We start from the raw sequence: 15802 nt of genomic DNA, 5'->3' as shown, positions 1-15802 counted from the left end.
CCTCCTCTATTCTGCCTACAGAGCTTCCTGGGCAGTTGGTCTGCCTTTTGGCACTCCTTTTTTTTTTTTTTTTAAGATTTTATTTATTTATTTGACAGAGAGACAGCCAGTGAGAGAGGGAACACAAGCAGGGGGAGTGGGAGAGGAAGAAGCAGGCTCGTAGCGGAGGAGCCTGATGTGGGGCTCGATCCCATAACGCTGGGATCACGCCCTGAGCCAAAGGCAGATGCTTAACCGCTGTGCCACCCAGGCGCCCCTGCCTTTTGGCACTCTTAAACTTTGATCTCTAGTTTTTGGCAAATATCTTAAGAAATAGACTGCTTGTGTGTTTGAAGCAGATGCTTCTCTTGAGACAGACTTTGTCTCCCCACTATTGCAAGACTACAGTGTATTTCAGTATGCTATTTTATTTTTATTTATTTTATTTTTTAAGGCCTTTAAAAGATATTTTATGTATTTATTTGAGAGAAAGAGAGTATGTGTGTACAAGCAGGGGGAGTGGCAGAGGGAGAGGGAGAAGCAGGATCCCTGCTGAGCAGGGACCCCGATGACACGGGGCTTGATCCCAGGACCCCAGGATCATGACCTGAGCCAAAGGCAGGTGCTTAACTACTGAGCCACCCAGGCCCCCCCAGTATGCTATTTTAAAGAAGTTTCCTGACCTTCTAAGTGCCTCTTGACTTAGCAAATGAACCATAGGGGAAAATGGCCTTTGTGCCTATAGGGCTCCCGAGGTTTCCAAATTATCATTCCAGCTCTGTACAACCTCCACAAGCTAGGGTAGTTTTTCTTTCTTACAGTGTTCAGCCCATGCTCAAGCCTCATCTTGCACTTAGAAATGACAAATATTCCCAGGGTAGAAAGCAGCCAGTGGCTGCCTACTCATCTTGGAAGTATTCTCTTGCCTTTGATTGAGATCGATTAGTTTTTTTTTGCTTCTCCAGCTTTATGGTGTCTTGGCTAACATGATTTTAGTAATTTTGCTGGCTTTTTAAAATTGTTGCAGCTAGAGCAGCGTCCTGTCGCTTTCCGTTACATTTTACCTGGAACCACAGTTCAGTTAGACCATACTCTCTGGTGGTTAAGCATTGGCTTTGGTAGAGGCATCTTATAAAATTGGAGGGGGAAAATAAGATAAATAAAAGATGCCATGATTTGGGGAGTATACTATTTGAAAGAATAAACTCATTTATTGCAAAGTCTTCCCTTCTAAAGAAAGGTCTTACTCAGATATGTCCTTATTCTTTGTTGCTATTCACTAAGTCAATGAGAGAGTAACTAATTGTCCACCTCAAAACGCTTAACGTACCTAGAACATGGAGCAGGAGAATCATCAGTGAAAAGTCTACAAGTGAGATCTCTGAAAACATACAACCATATTTAGTATAAAATAAGAAGTCTCCATGATGTGAATACACATTATGTGATCTTTCTTCACACATGCTTATCCTTTTCCCCTTCTGACCTTTTGCAGTCTATGTCACAGATGCATACAATTATGAGTGGAACGTGTGTAATTTTTTTCTTGTATGATAACCCTGTGTCCCCAAACAGATAATAAGCTTCCTGTGATCGTTGATAGGACTCAGAGCAGTGCTGAGCAGACATTTTTTTTTTTTTTGATTAATTGATTGTTTGACGTTTTCCACTGGCATTCAGCTAATGCATTTGGACAGAGGAAAAAACATATTGGGTTTGCAGATTCTAGAATATATGTAGTGAATTTAGAGCAAAGACATACACAAACCTTGCAATTGCTCACCATTCATTGGAAATAATTGTATGAAAGATGCAGGGAGCTTGCTAATTTGTTTCATATTATCAAAATTGTTTAAAATTGGAGGAGGAGGTAATAGAATGTTTTTCCAGAAGGTGGCTGGATACAGTATAAATGTATACGTGTTTTTTTTTTTTTAATTTATTTATTCATGAGAGAGCGAGAGGGAGAAGCAGACTCGCTGCTGAGGAGAGAGCCCGATGCGGGACTCGATCCCAGGACTCTGGGATCACGACCTGAGGCGAAGGCAGATGCTTAACCGACTGAGCCATCCAGGTACCCCTGTATATGTGTCTTGAATTATTTACTGGTTATATTGGAAGGCAGTGGTATTGACTGATTTGTCCTACAAAGATTCTTCTCTACCTACCACCCTTACTTTCTCATTTAATCGAGTTATACAGAGGAAAGCTAAGAACAGAGTTACGTAAAATATAGAACGGGCTTTGGTATGATTTCCTTGACCTTTGAATCAGATTCAATCCAATAATATGCCAACATGAAGAAAAGATAGTACAGAATCAGAGGCTTGGAAATACAAAGAATCCATAGATTGAAGTCTTCTTGAGTCATTTAAGTTAAATATATGCTTTTATTACACAAAACATGCTTACATTTTTTAATCATTCAGATTTACATCAGTCTAAAGAGCATAAGTTCTCACAGGATCTTACACCTGGGGAGTGGATCATTTCTGTTTTGAAGCCACAATACTTGTCATTCTCATTTAAAAGGATGCAACTTTTATCTACTTGTAGGTGCATGGGCATGAAGATATGTCAAAAGACCAACTGCATGATTTAAAGACTATCCATTGATTTGTGATTTCCTGGGGAATCTGTCCTCTTTGGCTGATAGAGTACAAAAGGGAGCTTTCCACTAAACAGATGTGTATATATCTTTCACTCTCCCTTGCTCTCTATAATATTAAGTAATTATCTAGTGTAGACAGAACAAACTTATGAGGCTACAGATCTGTAGATTGTCTGTAGATCACTTGGGCAAAGTGTGCGTTGTGCATAAATGAAAATATTATCAAATCACAGAATATATTGAATGTTAGGACACCTGATTACACTCTGTCAATTAACGTCCAATGTCCAATTCCTCATGCTTTAACGTTTCATTTCCCCTTTTGGCCAGAATTTTCTAGGCCATCTGATGCTATTAATGAAAAGGAGCAACTGCCTCTCTGCCTGAGCTGCGTCCTGAGTTATCCTTTGTGAGTAATTTAGGTTTACATAATTGCTAGAAGTTATCCTTACGTTGGTTCTTCTGTTTGGAGGGAATGCAGTCGTTCCACTTTTTGGTAGGAATCTTGCTGTCATTCGATCATCTCAATGAGTGTTAGAGACAAAGAGCCCTCTATCAATTTAATGGAGCACGCTTATTTACAAATGTCCAAACACACTCAGTGAGGCCAGGCCAGTAACTCAGTGCCCCGCAGCTCATTGGCGAGAGTCAAGTTTACAATCGAGGTCTTGGTATTCTGACTGTGCTGTATTTCTGCAGTTTTTACCCTAGAACTTTGCAATTTTGACTTAGCCTTGCTGTCTGATACTGAATATACTGATGTTGAGGCCATTATTAACGCAGCTAGTTCTGGAAGATCTTGCGTGTGTGGATAATAAAAATAACCACCTTCTTTGAAGAAGAAGGTCACTCTTCCTGTGTAATCAGAGCAGGTGGGACAAGTCCTTCAAAAATTTCCTCCCTAGACTTTCCAGAGGGTAAATGACACTCTCCCCATTTTACTTGCTTTCAACTGTTGAGCTAGAATCTTGACCGGTGAACATATTGCGTATCGAGTGGCTAGAAACACAGCGGGGGGGGGGGGGTCAGTTTTATTGCATTTTCTGTTAGGAGAACATCCTTAAATTATATTGAATTCTTGCCTTATAAAGCACCACATGGCTCTTTGCTTTAGTGGCTGCTGCTTTACCATGCAGGCTACTTGGAAAGTAATTAAATTGAACAGACACTGCCCTTGATTTAAAGTCAGAGGGGGAAGCAGTTAATTGAATAGAAATGACAGTTCTTCTTCTCCTTCTTCTTCTTTTTTTAAAAGCTAAGCCAAGCTTAGAGACAACGTAAATATTCAAGGCAAACTGCCCTAAACGATCAAGATGAATCATTTGCTTGGTGAGTACGATTTATTTTATTTCACTTGATAAGCAACAGAAACATTTGAGTCCTTCGTGCTTCTCTGCACGCCCTTTCTCTCCAGCCAAATCACAGTTGGACTTTGTGATTCCTTGTCACCTTGGTGCAGAGGCTTTCAAAACTTTTCTCACTGGATTTTTCTGGTCTGTTTTCAGGTTGAAGGGGCGTGTGTGACAGAAGCTGGGAAATAAAAGATGGGATTGTTTTCTTGTCATCCTGTACCCTTGCCACCTGGCTGCCGTGATTCCGGTGAGTGGAGATACATAATGGCCATCTCAATGCAACGCGCTCCTTTATTTCCCGGGGGTCAGGCACCAGGAGGACCAGGAGGGCTTAAGATCTGTTGAAATGTGACCCTCTTTGGAGCAGGGGGAAGAGTTCCCCGGCATGGAGAGGGGTGAAGGAAATGACTTCAAGGCAGAGTTCACAGAGTTCTGAAATCAATAGTTAAAAGTAAAAATGCTCATTTTTCAAGAACAAAGTATAATTAAAATGTCCCCAGGGGTGAATGAGGAGAAACAATGTCCTTATCAAATAACAGATTTAAAATTCCAAAGTGAAAAAAAAAATCAAATTTCAACTCTGATTTCTGCTGCCATATAGAGAGTTTTAGCTCTTAGGGCATTTGTGTTGGATGTCTTTATAGCTTGCCCTATTCAATTCTATTTTCCTTTTAACGATTTCTTATTCATCGCCAGCCAAATTCTTAATCTTCACACCCCAGGAGAGATCACCTTGGACCTGATGGATCTGTGTAGAAGAGAAGACAGAGAAAACCAGCGTTTCTCCATGTTCCCATGGTTCTTCTGGAACTATCAGAAGTGGAAATCTTTTCACCTTTGCACTACGAAGAAAGCAACCAGGCATTAACAATACATTGGCTTCTGCATACTCTTTGGTAAGCAAGGGCTTCTGCCCCTGAGCCCAGCGTTCTAGTCTGAAGGTCAGGGAGCAGGCTTGCGTAACCCTAAGGAAGGTGAATGTGAGAATGAAGGATGGGAGGCAGTTAGGTGAGACTCAGGCGAGCTTCTGGCTCTGTCACTAACTATCCCTTAGACGATGCCAAGTTCTCTCTTTGGGCCACAATTCCCTATGGCTGCAAAGTGAAGGGATCCAATAAGATGACTAAACTTCTCTTAGCTCTGACATGACTATGTGCCAACTTCCCCCCCCCCACTGCCCCCCTCACTCCTCCCCAGGACATTCAAATGGTGGAATCAGATATAAATTCAGACAGCTAGGCACGTGGACTGGAGGCTGTGAGCTGACTTGGACCTGAGTGCAGCCTGGGAACACGTGCATACAACACAGGTGAGCTTTTTTTTTTTTTTTTTTTTGGACAGAGAGAGCGCACATACGTGAGAGGAGGTGGGGTAGAGGGGGCAGAATCTTGAGCGAGCTCCAAGCCCAGTGCAGAGCCCAAAGCAGCGCTCCATCCCATGACCCTGAGATCTTGACCTGAGCTGAAATCAAGAGTCGGATGCTTCACTGACTCAGCCACCCAGGCGCCCCACAGATGAGCTCTTTTTAAGCAGCACCCGTATTTTTGGAAGGGTTCATGAAATGAGGGGATTCTTCCCCGCAGGAATGAATGGATCTGCAATTAACAAAGAATAAAAAAAAGTTGAATTTTAGTTTGAGGCTGGGTGTATAACTTCCCCATTCAAAACTTTTGCAAGTTGCTGTCTTTCTAGATTCTTCAAGTGTTAAAGAAAGAGATTGGATTGGTGATCTCAAGCAGAAACCCCCATTGTGTATTTCACAGAAAAGTTTCAAGAACTAATAACAAGTGTTTGAGCGAGGGGCAAAGGACTCTGCTTAAACACGAGATTAAGCAGGCATCATTACTACTGGACTTCTCAATATTGTTAACACGCTAATAGTACATTTTGAGCTTATAAGGTAGTTGTACAGAATATACTATTTACTGAACTTATGTAATTATAGAATTCATTCCTCCCCCTCAAACATTATTATTATTAATTATTATTATTATTATTATTATTATTACCTTAAGCAACTAGTGTCTGAGGAGGACAGTTTGGGGAACGTTGCCTTAAGGAGTCAATGCTTTAATATCCAGATACTCCAGAAGAAATGTCCCATTTGTATGTCAGCAAAGAGGAGGTTCAGGTTTGATGCACTGAAGACTTTTCCATGTAGAACCATGTAGTGGGTGCTGAAGACGACTGTGGGATTTTCCTGCCAACCTTGGCTCCATCAGCCCACGGACCATTGTTTGGGTGCCCGTGCAACCAAGGCTTTCTTAAGCAGTTAAGCCCTCCGCTTGGTGAATGAAAACAAAAAGCCGGCCTTCAGAATGAAGAGCCAATGATTAGAAAAAGTGAAATAAACACGCGTGTAAAATTGGTTGCAGTTTTATGTAACCATTGGGAGTAATATTTTCAAGTTCAGTTGTGTGGCATTCCTTGCCTTATGATTTCACGCTGTGGCCAAGAACTCACTATTAGCATTGACATGAAATCTGTGGGTGTTGTTGCTTATCTCGACTGTTATGTAATCCTATTACTCATTAGGATGTGGTGTTCTGGTTGTGCAGTCTCCAGCATTTCTCAGGCAACTTAATTACACAGGCGACTTAGTAGGAGAGCATTCGAACTCACAGAAGAAGGATCTCCAGTGGCATGTTTTTTAAAAAAAAAAAAGTGCTGCTTTCAAGGCCTTGGGTTACCATTTTTCTTCTGTTGTTGCAGGTTTTGGTTCGAAAAGAACCTTATTGTCTGACAAATGTAGGTTACGTAGCACCCAGGAAAGTCCCTCTCTGCAGCACAGGAGACACTGGAGCCGGAAGTCAGAGGTGGCCGGCCGAGATCGCTGCTGCCAGAGGCTCATCACGCACCCAGCACCTGCATCCCTTCCGACTGGTGCGGAAAGCAAAGTGAACGATGCGTAAAGAGAGGTGGTCCTCTCCACGTCCTCCTTGGGTTTCCAGATGCAGATAACTTTCATCGGCCATTGCACGTTCCTGATAAGCACAGTTTTGTGGTACCCCATGATCATCATTCTACGCATAGAGGTGGTGGCCAAGACTTAGGTTCAAATGAAAGAATGAATGGATTAGAAAAACTTGGGAGAGTGAAAAGATGGGCATGCTGATGCTGGCTCCAGCAGCAACCAGCTGCCTGATCGCTGCAGAGCTCGGCCTTTCTTGGCTGTGGTTTCTGTTTTTTTTCACTGACTTAGATTGGGGCTCCTCACCCCCAAAGTAGGCTCTATTTCTAGTAGAATACTGTAGAGTCCTCTAGTAGCATTATGTGTCACGTTCTTTTTTTTTTTTTTTTTTTGCCATTTTTGCCCCTTTCTTTTCCAGAATTTGTAGAAATTTCTAACAGAAAGGGGAATGAAGGGGCGCCTGGGTGGCGCAGTCGTTAAGTGTCTGCCTTCGGCTCAGGGCGTGATCCCGGCGTTCTGGGATCGAGCCCCACATCAGGCTCCTCCGCTGGGAGCCTACTTCTTCCTCTTCCACTCCCCCTGCTTGTGTTCCCTCTCTCACTGGCTGTCTCTCTCTCTCTGTCAAATAAATAAATACAATCTTAAAAAAGAAAAAAAGAAAGAAAAGAAAGAAAGGGGAATGAAGCTCAGTTTGGCACCTTCTCTTTGTTCCAAACACTTCATTCTTAGCTCCAACCCTTCTCTCTTTGGCTACCATGTGCCTCATCCCTCCCCCACCCAGGCATAAGTGGATCTCAGCTTTGAGTTACAAGATCAGTACGTCCTGGGGTGTAATACACAGCATGGTGACTCTAGTTAATAATACTGTATTGTATATTTGAGACTTGCTAAGAGAGGAGATCTTAACATTCTCATCACGAGAAAAAAGATCTGTGACTATGTGTGCTGATGGACGCTAACCAAACCTACCATGGTGGCCGTTTCACGATACGAACGTACATCGCAATGTTATGCTGCACACCTTGAATGAATACAACGCTGTCTGTCAGTTATAGCTCAGGAAACCTGGAAAAGGATCTCAGATAATAAAAAGATAAAGTAATAATAAAATCATAAAGGTGATAGTCATTTGTGAAATCTTGCTACATTCTAAGTGATTTTCATACCCTATTTTATTAAATTCACGTAACATTTGTGTTGGAATCATTACTATTCCTATTCTGGAAAGGAGATAATGAGGCTAGAAGAGGTTGTCATCGATATGATGTGTCACGACTACAACTACAAAGTGTCCGAGCTAGGATTTGAACCCAAGGGTCTCTGCCTCCAAAGCCCATGCTATCTCCTCACAAAAATGGTGGGGACCTTTGGACAAGATGACGCCTACAGTTCCTTGCAACTCTGTAATTCTCTGAGTCTATGTCACCACTGTCTTTTCTATCTAGTGTCCCATTCCTTGTGCTTCCTCTGACAGAACAGCCGGAATAATCATGGCACCTATTTGGTCTGGGGTGGCCATTATTGAGAAGCTTATTTGTGAAGTTTGGGTTGAAGATATCACCGTCTGACTTCCTCCAAGTTGGGTTCCATGTTTTACTCATCTTTTTTATATCTAGAATAACCCGTGAGGTCAGTTTTATTTTTTATTATTGACATTTCATAGGCAAAGAAACGAACGCAAAAGGTAAAGAGAAGGCTGTAGAGATACTTCATAATAAAGTCAGACTTGAATCCAGGCTTCTTGTCTAGAAGTCAGGTACTATTTCCATTCAGTGATGGTACATAGTAGGCACTTAATAAATAGTCATCAAATGAATTAATGATAGCATAATATCTCAACTTGTTTGGAATGCTTTTATAATACAGGTGTCGGGGGTGCCTGGGTGGCTCAGTCAGTTAAGCGTCCAACTCTTGGTTTCAGCTGGTCACGATCTCATTGTCCTGGGATTGAGCCCTGTGTTTGGCTCCTCGTTCAGCACAGAGTCCGCTTGAGACTCTCTCTTCCACTCCCTCTGCTCTTTCCCCCTGCCCCCACCCCCGCTCTCTCTCTCTCTCAAATAAATAAAAACAAATTAAAAAAAAAGTAAAATACAGGTGTCAAATGGCTCACGTGCAAACCATCTGTAGATCTGCTGTATTGAGAGGCCCAGATGTTTGCGAGAGAATGCAGGACACAGCCAAAGAATAAAAATGAAAGTCTTGATGCTCATCAGCCATGAGCACCTGCCTGATGTGTTCTGGGGGGTGCCTGGGGGTCTGAAGCTGGAGATTAGGCTGTTGTCACTCGTCAGGGTGATGCATCACTGAAAGTTTGCTAAAAAGGTCAGCAGCCTTTGGGATAAGTTAAGTTTTCACCACTCAAAGAAGAATATTGTGCTCAGCCAGAAAGATCCTCAGGGAGATCAGACTCCTTGAGAAGGATCTCTTTCTCTTTGCTCACTCCCACCCCCAGCTCCCGGGTTTTTCACGATGACTTTGGGGGGAGGGTGGTGTTCATATACGAAGGGAAATGCAAGCTCGGAGCGATGAGGTGACAGTAACCGAATCAGTGAGTTTTCTGTCATTTGCAAGAGGAAAACAATCCTCCTGCAACGGTGAAGACAGAAAAAGGTCTTCACTGAAGTGTTGCATGGCAGCACGTGAATATCCTTCCGGATAGTAATTTAACATGGGTCTGAGGCACGGGGATGTGGTTCCATGCCTATTGTCCTCAAAATTCGTCTCATCAGAACATGCTTGCCCCAACTTGGGACTCATTCCTCCATGAGTATTTATTTGACTTTTTTTCCTTTTCCTTTTTTTAAAATTTAAATTCAATTTAGTTAACATAGAGCGCGCTATTCACTTCAGGGGTAGAATTAAGTGGTTCATCAGTTGCATAGAGCAAACACCCAGTGCTCATTCCATCACGTGCCCTCCTTCATGCCCATCCCCCAGCTACCCCAGCCCCCAGCCCCTCCCTTCCAGCAGCCCTCAGTTTATTCCTTAGAATGAAGAGTCTTTTATGCTTTGCCTCCCTCCCTTTTTTAATCTTATTTTATTTTTCCCTCCCTTCCCTATGTTTGTCTGTTTTTTTTTTTTTTTTTTAAGATTTTATTTATTTATCTGACAGAGAGAGAGAGACAGCCAGCAAGAGAGGGAACACAAGCAGGGTAAGTGGGAGAGGAAGAAGCAGGTTCCCAGCGGAGGAGCCTGATGCGGGGCTCGATCCTAGAACGCCGGGATCACGCCCTGAGCCGAAGGCAGAGGCTTAATGACTGAGCCACCCAAGCGCCCTGTGTCTGGTTTTTTTAACTTAAATTCCACATGAGTGACATCATATGGTATTTGTCTGTCGCTGACTTAAAGACATGTCCTCACTTATGGATTTTCTTTTCCTACAGGTCTGTGCCAATAGGAATACATTTTTCTGCCTTCCTTAAGGCCTCTGAAATCACGAGAAAGCCACCTGATTCTTCTGCACTTCAATTCTCTTGGGAAGAAATGGGGAAAATGACAGTAGCCATCATGTAAGATAATGTGTGAAGGCTCTAGAACAACACACATGTTTGTTCTCACTGTTGGTGTCCATTCTGCTTTCATAAGAGGAAGCACATGCTTCTTCCTCTGTTGGCATCACCATCATCATCATCATCATCATCATCATCACCATCACTCTTATCAACACTTACTGAACATGCGTCACCGGTAGAGCAGGTGTCAGACCCTGGTGAGACAATAAGCACAAGGCATCTTTGGAGTAGCGAGGTTTATAATTTAATTGGGAAGACCACATATGCTTATAAATGAAATAACATGGCAAAGCATCCTAAGATCAGTGTTGACTGAATACGGTGGCTACGAAAACCTAGGAGAAGTCAGATGGAGGGACCATACAGAGGATGGTGTGCGTGGGGCGGTGCCTGAGCTGGCCTTGAAGGTTGGGTAGGTAGTGCTTGGTAGTCCATGGTCCAACGGTATGTCTGTTGGCCAAGGACTAGGGAACAGTTAGCTATGGAACAGAGAGGTCATGGCAGATCCAGACAGGCAATGTCCCTATTGACACTCTACTCTGGCCATTGAACTAACCAGTGATAGCACCTTATCTCTCTGGGTTTTCTATTCCTCTGCCTTTCTTGGATCCGGAAGACCTTGCCAGCGCTAAGGACTGAAGACATTTTGTTGAGCTGTTAAGTGGCTTGTCACAATATTTATTGTAGTTATTGAGATTAGGCTACATACTTGAGATATGTACATTTTTGTATAAACAGAGGTTGAAGAGAAAATTAGTTTGGGGTTTTGTAATCTTGAAAATGGCAGCCAGTAAAATAAGATTCATATATCATCTCCAGAACTGTTTATATCTGACTTTTATTTCACCATGTGCAACACGCCCTGTATCTCAACCTACTTGTTGTCCTTGGTGAGGAACAGCTCACCCACTTTGTGCTTCTGGCAAACAGCCCCGCTGGCTCTGTTCTTCTGGTGCAAATGGACCCTTCTGTGCAGGTTCTCGGGAATGTGGCCCCGAGGATGAGGTGCACCCCTAACTTCACAATTAATGAGCTTTGGGACGTTCTCTTTGTAGGCCTCTGTCTTCTCATTTCGATCATGAAATAGCTGATCTAGCCTCATGGTATTTCAAAACCTCTTTATTATTTTTTATTTTTTTAAGATTTAATTTAATTTCAATTCAATTAATTAACCTATAATGTAAAATTAATTTCAGAGGTAGAGTTCAGTGATTCATCCGTTGCATAGAACATCCAGAGCTCATTCTATCACGTGCCCTCCCTAATACCCGTCACCCAGTTACCCCATCCCCTCGTGCTCAAACCCCTTGTAGCAGGAAGCCACATCTTCCTGCAGAATCTTCTAGGAATCATAATTTATAAAACTAACAGTTTTCTAGCAAAGACAGAGATGAGACAGAGGTTAAGGAGACCTCAGTGCTGGTGATGGGCCTCTCGGTTCCTGGCTTTAATGACTAGGGCACTACGGAAACATGGCTGAATAAGGTTGAATCGAATACTCTTTAAAGTCTCTTCCAGTAATGATATTTGGTTATTCTAATTCTGTGCATGAAAAAAAAAATCATAATAGAACCAGGCCTGGCATCCTTGTGTGTCATGGAAGTGGAATGCCATGTAGGTTCCATTTTGGGGGAAAGTTCCACATCACAGACAAACTGCCAAGCCAATGGGATTCTTTGTCTGGGTTTATGTAATGTTTCAGTCTTGTTTCATTTACTTGTGGACCTCTCTAACAGGTTGTGGGAGGCAGGTCTAGAATTTCTGTACCAACTGGGGTGCTTGAATCACTTGTTTTTTTGGAAAACATTTGTATTTGAGGAATAATTTATTTCTACTATTCATAATAAAGGCAAATCATCAAATGGTATATAATTGCCTCTCTTGCTTATTATCATTTTCAAACCATTAGTGGAAAAGCCAACTCAAATCTTATATTCATGTTGAATTGCCTATGTATATAACATATATGTATCTCCCATGTATCTGGGTAATAAACGCTTATCTAACAAAAACATAACATAAAGATATCTATCATATTTTTGTACATTTGATATGTTTAAAAACAGCAAGGAGATAAAACATTTTGGTGTCAAGTTGATAGCAATTATATTTTAGAATGAGCACTTGCTCTCCTCTGGGAGATCATATCATATAAGGCTTCCCTGAGGAAATGATCTTCGAGCTGTGGTTTGATTGGAAGTATGTGCTTATGAGCTGAAGGTAGGTTGTGGTTAGGAAAGACTTTTAGAGGGAGTACAGGAGAGGCAAGAGGATATTCTGCGGATAAGGGAACTTGGTGTAGAGAAGAGGCCGAGGGAAGCTCAGACGGTGGGGGGAGCCCAGACTGGGGGCAGGGGCTGCAGAATAAAGCTGCCGGTGGATATTGAGGCCGATCCCGCACGTCATTCTGAAGATTTGGGTCTTTACGCTCAGAGCAACAGGAAGACGTGGGAAGGCTTAAGGAGGCTGTATGAGTTATAAGATCAGGTTGTGGTTTCTAATGTGGAGCATGAGTTGGAGTGGGGAGAGCTGGCAGGGGTGTGTGGGGAGAGTGGTTAGTCCAGGGGATACCCGTGAAGAGAATTGGACACACCCGAAGGGCAGTAATGGCAATGGGGCTCCGTGAAGGATTCAGTATGAGTAGAAAGAGAGAAAAGGACCAAAATTGGTCCTCACATTCCCACTTCAAACTTTTGGAGTATATTTGCTATATTCATTGCAACAGGAAGATAATTTGACATTTGGGGGGCAGATGCTGGAGACATTAAGGTAATGGGGGTAACAGCTTGACGTATGGGTCTAGAACCTACAGAAGGGTCTGGGCTGCAGATGTAATTTTGGGAGTCACGGACCTGTTAATGATTCAGCTGGTCAACAAACTACTGGTAGGGTGAGCTTGCTTAGGGAAAGAGCCAAGGGGAAGAGATAGGGCCTTCAGCCAAACCTTCCAGAATCTTTACCATTTAATCACTTGGCAGAGTGGGATAACCTGGCCAGGGAGAGTGGCAGGAGGCCAGTAGTGGGGAGGGAGATGGGGAGAGGGTGGAATGGCCACGAGGGAGGCAGACGAGGGGAAGAAGGGAGGACTGGACGATATCCAGGGATTTTGCATTTGGACTCATGGCGGAAGCCAGGTTGGGAGTGTTCCCATCCTTCCAGGGGAGGGATGGGAACGGAGGCCACAGGGGAATGGGCTGGAAGGAGAGGGTGTCAGGGAATGGAGGCAGTAGAGAAGGAGAGGGAAGAGGGGCGAGTGGCAGAGTCCGCAGGAATGGGATGAAGCCCGGGGATGAGGCCCTCGTGGGGCATCGTGTGTTAGCAATGGGGCCGCAGAGATGGGCTCCACTCAGGAACCTCTGGGGAGCACGGATTCAAAAGGTGCATAGTAAAAAACAGAAAATTTATCTTAAAATGTAGGAGGAAAGTGGGCAGTCTCTAGTTTTCTTTTATTTATTCAATTATGAATTCATCAAATATCACTTACTGAACTGACAATGCCAAACAATTCTCTGAATTCTTGGTTCTCAGGAATCTGTGCCAAAATAGACATGCCCCCTCCCTTTTTTTCTAAAGATTTTATTTATTTATTTGTCAGAGAGAGAGAGAGAGAGCACAAGCAGGGGGAACTGCAGGCAGAGGGAGAAGCAGGCTCCCCACTGAGTGAGGAGCCTGATGTGGGACTCGATCCCAGGACCCTGGAATCAAGCCCTGAGCCGAAGGCAGACACTTAACCCACTGAGCCACCCAGGTGTCCCGACGTGTCTCCCTTTTTTAAAGCATTGTTTGTACAGCTCAGAAAGAGAAGAAGGAGCTTTAACCTATGTTTACACATCCCATTAGCTAATTACAGCTAATAAATCTGTTTGGTCAAATGGACATTAGCAGCTCTGTATTTACACATTACTGAACACATGTGAGAGAAAGATAGCTGTCTGTTTGAGGGCTGACTTGTCATAGGCTCTGTAACTTTAGGCATCTCATCTCGTTCAGCAGCCCTCTTCTTTTAGATCACCTTCCTTATCCCCATTTTACAGATCACCAAAGTAAGCCTTTGAGAGATGAAGGAATTTGCATATTTAATAAGAAGTGAGACTGCGCTAGAGACCCAATTCTGTTAGATTCCAGAATGTCTTCTCCATGTTTGATTCTCTACTGCCTCTCAAAAAGTCTGAATCTCCCCCTCTATGTAAACAAAACACTTGGGGATGTGTATTTGAATGCTCGGTTCCAATTTTGTTCAGTGGATAAGTCAATGAAATGGCATGTAGCAAATTATATGAGCACGGAACAGTTCAAAGGCAAAGGATAACTTATGTAAATTTTACAAATCTATTAAAGGATTATTGCTAAATTTTTATGAGTGATAACAGTATTGTGGTTATGCTTAAAAAAAAAAGAATCCTTGGGGCACCTGGGTGGCTCAGTTAGTTAAGTATCTGCCTTCGGATCAGGTCATGATCTCAGAGTCCTCTGATGGAGCCCTTGTCAGGCTCCCTGCTCAGCGGTGAGTCTGCTTTTCCCTCTGCCTCTGCCCCTCCCCCTGCTCTCTCTGTCAAATAAACAAATAAAATCTTGAAAAAAAAAGAGTCCTTATCTTTTGTAGCTACACTTTTCAATGTTTGCAGATGAAATGACATAATGTCTGATGTCCACTTCAGAAATGATGAGGTGAAAGGTGGGTCACGGGTCAATGATGAGTCATGACCCTTGATGTATACATGGGGTGCATTTTATTATTTTTCTTGTTTTTGTATACATTTAAAATTTTTCATAATGGAAAGTTTAAAAATTAATTAGATTTCATGGAACAAGAACCAAAAAAAGTGAGGGGGGAGTAAAAGTCCTTTGCAGGGAAGTCTGCTCTAGTTTTTTTTTTTTTTTTAATGGTAATTTCCTGATTTTCACCGAACTAATTACAAAACACATGTCTCTAATAGAGCTCCTTTGGGGGAGGCCATTTTTAACTATGATCTACTTTTCACTTTCTTAATACAGAACTAAGGATCGATTTCCCTAATTTATTGTGTGAACCTGAGTCAGTCTGAGTCTTTGTATTTCAGTTTCATATCTGCAAACAGGAGACTCAGTCTAGACGATGTCTGAAATTCTTTTCATTTCTAAAATTCTATAATTCTGACTAGCCAGTGAAATGCTACAGGCGTCATTATTTTGCTATTTTATTGTGAGCACCCATATTCATGGACAAAAACAGCCTAAGAATCTTGACACACCCTGAACTCAGGAAGTAAGACCACTAAATTTAACACTGCTTCTGGGGCAGAGCACATTCCTGGGTCCTTCTCCAGAATACGGGCTGTCCTGTAGGCAGCCAGGGCTTTTCACCAAGGGCGGCAAGTTTAGTACACAAAGAATTGGTTATCTTCTAGAAGGCTCCTACCTCCTGACAGATGGAATTAAACCAGTGTACAACCGGAAT

This window comes from Ursus americanus, chromosome 31, assembly GCF_024610735.1.
Source record: "Ursus americanus isolate L20-20 chromosome 31, mUrsAme1.1.p, whole genome shotgun sequence".
Taxonomy (NCBI): Eukaryota; Metazoa; Chordata; class Mammalia; order Carnivora; family Ursidae; genus Ursus; species Ursus americanus.
The sequence above is the reverse complement of the archived record's forward strand: the minus strand, read 5'-3'. Positions refer to the sequence as shown.